Source organism: Onychostoma macrolepis, chromosome 09, assembly GCF_012432095.1.
Source record: "Onychostoma macrolepis isolate SWU-2019 chromosome 09, ASM1243209v1, whole genome shotgun sequence".
Taxonomy (NCBI): domain Eukaryota; kingdom Metazoa; phylum Chordata; class Actinopteri; order Cypriniformes; family Cyprinidae; genus Onychostoma; species Onychostoma macrolepis.
Window position 1 is genome coordinate 54,967 of NC_081163.1, and position 6,998 is coordinate 61,964.

General features: G+C 40.2%; 1 pseudogene; it reads right to left on the minus strand.

Annotated features, from left to right (window-relative positions):
• Positions 1-6,998, minus strand: part of LOC131547485 (NACHT, LRR and PYD domains-containing protein 3-like) — an 18,382-nt pseudogene that overhangs the window by 6,549 nt on the left and 4,835 nt on the right.

The window sequence follows — 6,998 nt, forward strand, 5'->3', positions numbered from 1 at the left end:
CTTTCTGAAGTTGGCTGAAGTTCACTTGCTTTCAGAGATAGTGATTATCAGATATTTCTCATGTGCTTGGAGCTCAGAGCATTGGCTCCCAGCAATATCCTCTTTGCTTTGATGTGAAGGTTGTTCTTTCTCCATCTCCTCAGTATGCATTTCAGTCCCTCAGAAAACATGTTGAAAACGTGCATGCCTATGGGCTTTACAAGTCGCTCGGAAATGGTCCAACGATTCGAATGATCCAAATGGAAATCGATAGATTAGTCCCACAATTGTGATCAAATGTGTAATTAAAAGATAAAACCAATAAGATAAATATAGAATCTCATTTCTCACCTCCTTCTGTAATGTAATGGGTTGAGGAGGTATTTTTGGAGATGTAATTACAAAAACCGCAAGTTCGAATCAGCAAGTGTGGTTCCGTGCGTTAAACTGAGAGAGTGCTGGCACTTTTGATATGCCTCAGCATTTCTAAAATACGCCTTGCTTGAACGGCAAACACATTTCTCCTGGCAAACATCGCTCTGATGATGTGTAATCTCTCACTGTCTCCTTCCCATCATGCACTCTGTCAAAGAGGATCATTCACACAGTCAGACACTGAAAATCCTGATGAAAATGAAAATGAAAATGAAGCTTTGGCTTGTCGTTCTAAATTAATAATGGTCTAACACTGAATGTTGTTAGAAACTTTTTTTTTTTTTGATATATCACAAATTTATACTTTGAGATATGCATAGAAATATTCAAATGTAGCAAGTTAAAATGCAGTAAAATAGTGTACAAATGTGGCCAAAAGAATGTGAACACCCCATTTTAATTATATTTTGTTTTGACACTTTAATTTGATTAAATATTATTATTGTTAATATTATTAAAATGACAATCAACCATTAAACATACATTAAAATATAATGTAAATGGTTAAAATTAGGTAGTGCTTTTCATTTTTTATTTATTTTTTCTTTAAATGGAAGCTGTGCCACAGTCTTGTCATTGTAATTGTGGGTGTGTGTTTATATTTTTACCTAGTAATAATCTGATTAATAATTCTCGCTTTATTATTGTTAATATTTCAATATTTTTATGATTTGTTCCGCACAGATAGAACTACGGAACCAACGAATGAATTAGTGCCAGGTGAGAATCTCAGATACTATTTAATAAAATAAAATACGTTACGGAATAACTAAAAATATTTAAAGCGCCAGCAATGTTTTTAATTTTATTATCTATTCTTGCAGATACAGGGTCAGAAGCAGACATATCTGGCAACGAGAGGCGAAAATGAAATAATTCCAGGTGAGAATCTCAAACGCTATTTAATAAAAGAAAATACATTTACTGGAATAAGTAAAAATATTTAAAGCGTCAGAAATGTTTTTAATTTTATTATCTATTCTTGCAGATACAGGGTCAGAAGCAGACATATCTGACATCGACGGAGAAAATGAAATAATTCAAGGTGAGAATCTAGTATATTATTTGAGATATATATATATATATATATATATATATATATATATATATATATAGCCATAAACATATTTCCTCAATTTGCAGACATACCCGAGGACGGACGTAGCTAACTGGACCGAGACCCAGCTGCAGGAGTGGGAGAGGTCTTCTTGGAGTGGCGACGGAGAAAATAGAACGTGAGAAAGAGGTCGTGAAACGCCTTCGCTGCTCCAACATGGTGAGGAAGAAGAACAACAGACTGGCGATCAGAGTGCGAATAGGTATCTGATACGTACCGTTATTGATAGACTCGATTCGCAACGTGAAGAAATTTACAATAAGCTCAACGAGCAGCATGCTGCAATTTATAATAAAATTAATGAACAGCATGCTGCGATATGTACAACGCTGTCCGCTTACTTTAATGAAATTCATATTCGATTGAACAGACAGGATAACGAAATTTGAGAGATAAAAGAGGTTTTATATCAGCAGCATCAGGTATCGGAGGCACGACTCCATGGTCTGCAAGCGCATGTACTTGAGAATTTTGCAAGTGTTCACAATGCTCTGCAATTACAGTTGAGAGAGAGAACGCTGATTGTTAATTTGCTTTGCTCTATCAATAGCAGTCTTCAACATCGATAGAGTACGCTCTGTACCCATTTTCAATATTTGTTTGTTGCTGGTGGCATTTTGTATTTTTTCATAGAATTCGATATATTTTGTACCTCTTATTATTTTCTGTAATCATTTTCTGTAATCATTTTCTGTAATCATTTTCTGTAATCATTTTCTGTAATCGGTCTATATTTCTGTTTTATCATTGACTTATCGGTGTCTTTCAACACTGTAACCATTTTCAATATTTGTTTGTTGCTTGTGCCATTTTGTATTTTTCATAGAATTCGATATATTTTGTACCTCTTATTATTTTCGATATCATTTTCTGTAATCATTTTCTGTAATCGATCTATATTTCTGTTTTATTGCTGGCTTATTGGCGTCTTTCAACACTCTGTAACCATTTTCAATATTTGTTTGTTGCTGGTGCCATTTTGTATTTTTTCATAGAATTCGATATATTTTGTACCTCTTATTGTGTTCGATATCATTTTCTAACTTTGAACATCCTGTAACCATTTTTGTTTGTAGTCGGTGCCATCTTTGTTTGTAGTCAAATTGTAAAGGCGGACATTTTGATTTGTAGTTCTTTCACGCGATGTCGCCATTTTGTTTGTAGTCAAATTGTAAAGGCGGACATTTTGATTTGTAGGTCTTTCACGCGATGTCACCATTTTGTTTGTAGTCAAATTGTAAAGGCGGACATTTTGATTTGTAGGTCTTTCACGCGATGTCGCCATTTTGTTTGTAGTCAAATTGTAAAGGCGGACATTTTGATTTGTAGTTCTTTCATGGCGATGTCACAATTTTGTTTGTAGTCAAATTGTAAAGGCGGCCATTTTGATTTGTAGTTCTTTCACGCGATGTCGTCATTTTGTTTGTAGTCAAATTGTAAAGGAGGCCATTTTGATTTGTAGTTCTTTTTGTATAAGACGTAGTTATATGAGGCTTATATAAGGTTGCTATCTTTTGTCAATATTACACTGTTGTCTGCATAGGAATATATATATATTTACATTTACATTTAGTCATTTTGCAGACGCTTTTATCCAAAGCGACTTACAATTTGGGGAACACATGAAGCGATTCATCTTGAAGAGGCAATTCGACAAAGGAAGTGCTTGTAACACCAAGTCTCAGGCATTGTTTAAATAAGTACAAGCTAGCAAGGGAAGGAATAAGTAAGGAGAAAGATTTTTTTTTTTTTTTTTTTATGTGTAGGTTGAAGTCAAGTAGTGTCGAAGAGATGAGTTTTCAGCTGTTGCTTGAAGATTGACAGGGATCCAGTACTCCGAATATGGGTGGGAAGATCATTCCACCAGCCAGGAATGGTGAACGAGAATGTTCTGGAGAGTGATTTTGAGCCTCTTTGTGATGGTACCACGAGGCGTCGCTCACTAGCAGATCTCAGACTTCTGGAGGATGTAGATTCTTAATAGTGAGTGCATGTAGGCGGTGCTGAGCCTGTGGTTGTTCTATGAGCAAGCATCAGTGTCTTGAACTTGATGCGAGCTGCGATTGGTAGCCAATGCAATGAGATAAAGAGAGGTGTAACATGGGCTCTTTTGGGTTCCTTGAAGACCAGTCGTGCCACGATTCTGAATCATTTGTAGAGGTTTGACTGTGTTTGATGGAAGTCCAGCCAGAAGAGCATTGCAGTAGTCCAGCCTAGAAATGACAAGGGCCTGGACAAGAAGTTGTGCAGCATGCTCCGCCAGAAAGGGCCTGATCTTTCTGATGTTGTGTAGTGCAAACCTGCAAGATCGAGCAGTCTTTGCAATGTGGTCTTTGAAGGTCAGCTGGTCATCAAAGATTACACCAAGATTTCTGACCGGTTGATGGGGTAATTGTTGATGAACCTAACTGGATCGTGATGTCATGCTGTAGAGTTGGAGCGGCAGGAAAGACAAGAAGCTCAGTCTTTGCCAGGTTGAGCTGGAGGTGATGTTCTTTCATCCATGCCGAGATGTCTGACAGGCAACCTGAGATCCTTGCAGCTACCGTTGGATCATCTGGTTGAAAAAGAGATAGAGCTGTGTGTCATCAGCATAGCAGTGGTAGGAGAATCCATGTGCCTGTATGATGGGACCCAGTGATGTAGTGTATGTGGAGAAGAGGAGAGGTCCAAGAACCGATCCCTGAGGAACCCCAGTGACCAGTGTATGTGCTTTGGATACCTCCTCCCAGGCCACCCTGAAAGACCTACCAGTGAGATAGGATTCAAACCAGCGGTGGAATTCCAGCGATGCCCAGTGATGAGAGAGTGGAGAGGAGTATCTGATGATTGACAGTGTCAAACGCGGCAGATAGATCCAGCAGAATGAGGACTGATGATTTGGAATGGGCTTTTGCAATTCGCAGGGCTTCAGTGACCGAGAGAAGCGCAGTCTCAGTTGAATGGCCACTCCTGAAACCTGACTGTTTAGTGTCCAGTTTGTTGTTCTGTGAAAGAAACAATGAGACCTGGTTGAAGACAACACGTTCAAGTGTTTTCGCTATGAATGGAAGGAGAGAGACAGGTCTATAGTTTTCTATAAGAGAAGTGTTTAATGTAGGTTTTTTGAGCAGTGGGGTTACCCGAGCCTGCTTGAACGCAGTGGGGAAGATGCCTGTGAGGAGGGATGTGTTGATGATGTGTGAGTGTCGGTAAGAGCGTGGGAGAGATTGCTTGCAGAAGGTGCGAGGGATTGGGTCAAGAGGACATGTTGTAGGATGGTTGGAGAGGAGAAGTTTGGATACTTCAGCCTCCGTAGGGGACAGAAGGAGAAAATGGGAGGTTTAGCAGTGGAAGTGGTTGGTTGGGGGTCCTGTGTGCGTGGAGATGAGAACTGATTACTGATCGATCTAGTTTTGTCTGTAAAAAGTAGCAAAGTCATCAGCTGTAATAGAAGTGGTGGGAGGTGGTGGAGGAGGACAGAGGAGAGAATTAAATGTTCTGAAGAGATTACATGTCTGGAGCGCTGTTGATCTTGTTGTGGAAATGTGAGGATTTGGCAGTGTGGACATCAGCAGAGAAAGATGAGAGCAGAGACTGATACCTACTCAGGTCCGACGGGTTGTTTGATTTGTGCCATTTTCTCTCTGCCGCTCTGAGTTTAGTCCGATGTTCACGAAGAACATCAGATAACCAGGGGTTAGAAGGGGCAGTCCGTGCTGACCTAGAGGAGAGAGGACAAATGTCGTCTAGACAAGAAGTTAAGGTAGAGCATAAAGTTTCAGTAGCTGTGTTTACATCCAGAGATGAGAAATGGGTAGGTGAGGGAAGAGAGGAGGATACTACAGAGGAAAGATGGGAAGGAGAAAGGGAGCGCAGGTTTCGTCTAAAAGTAACCGGTAGGGGGGTTGGTGGCACACGGGTAGCAAAATGTAGTGTAAATGTAATGAAGAAATGGTCCGAGATATGTAGCGGTTGTACCAGAATGTTATCTGCAGTACAATTGCGTGTGTAAATTAAATCAAGTTGGTTGCCTGATTTGCGTGCTAGTAGTGGTAAGGCGATTGAGATCAAATGAAGCTAGTAGCGAGTGGAAGTCTGTAGCATAAGGCTTGTCTAGGTGAATGTTGAAATCACCAAAGACTAAGAGTGGAATGCCATCCTCCACAAAAGAGGACAACAACCCGTCCAGCTCCTCTAGGAAGGTGGCTAGAATTTGTCCAGGGGGACGGTAGATTACCACAATCTGGAGTTTTATCGGAGCTGATACATTAATGGCATGACATTCAAATGAGTTGTAATTGCAAAGGGTAGAGTGGGTTGAGTATTTCCAATTGTGTGAAACGAGCAGGCCAGTACCCCACCCCGACCAACTTGACGAAGTATGAGAGAAAGAGAAATTAGTAGAGAGAGCAGCTGGGGTTGCTGAGTCTTCTGGACGAATCCAGGTCTCAGTCAAGCCCAAGATGCTGAGAGTGGATTTTAAAGAAAAGGCAGAAATGAAGTCAGCTTTGTTGACGGCTGACTGACAATTCCAGAGACCCACCGAGAAAGCCAGAGGTGTAGTGGAAGATGTAGAGATAGGGCGTAGGTTAGCAGTATTACGTTGCCGTCTGCAGAGTGATGTTAGAGCGTGGCTGAGAGAGAACCGGAATGTTTTGGAGACACATGATAGAGGTAGAAGGAAAGAGGATAGGAGAGCAGAGTGAGGAAGGAAAAAGATACTTAAGTGTGTAGCTCGGTGTCGTTGCTCGGTTCAAGTCGCACAGGAAAAAGTCGCAGGTCTTTACACTCCTCGGTCTTCACACGAGGAGGCTGAACACGACGGCTGAACGCTTCCGCAGACGCCCGCGGCCAGCGCACACACCTCAAACAAATACACAGTCAAAAAAAAAAAAAAGCTGTGGTCGCTTTTAATTAGCACAACCACCAGCCAATCGCAGGGCAATGGCTCAAATCGAAACTAACACCGCACTTAAGTGCAGGAAAGGAGTTTAAGCTAAAGGGCAGTTATTATAATGATCAATAAGTGCAATCAAAATATAAACCACAACGAAAAAGCAGAATAGAAATAGGTAGGAAACGAACTATTCTTTCCTAGCAACAAGGAATTAATTTAAACAACAGAGCTAAGAATGAGTATTAAAACACTTACGCACTGCCGTCTGTCTCTTCTGGTGACTAATCGCCTTCTCCGGGGTCTAACAGTGCCCGAACAGTTTAAATAGTTTTACAGTCGCTGTGGTCGCTTTTAATTAGCACAACCACCAGCCAATCGCAGGGCAATGGCTCAAATCGAAACTAACACTTCGCACTTAAGTGCAGGAAAGGAGTTTAAGCTAAAGGGCAGTTATTATAATGATCAATAAGTGCAATCAAAATATAAACCACAACGAAAAAGCAGAATAGAAATAGGTAGGAAACGAATATATATATTATATATATATAATTATAAATAAAGAATATATATATATATATATATATATAT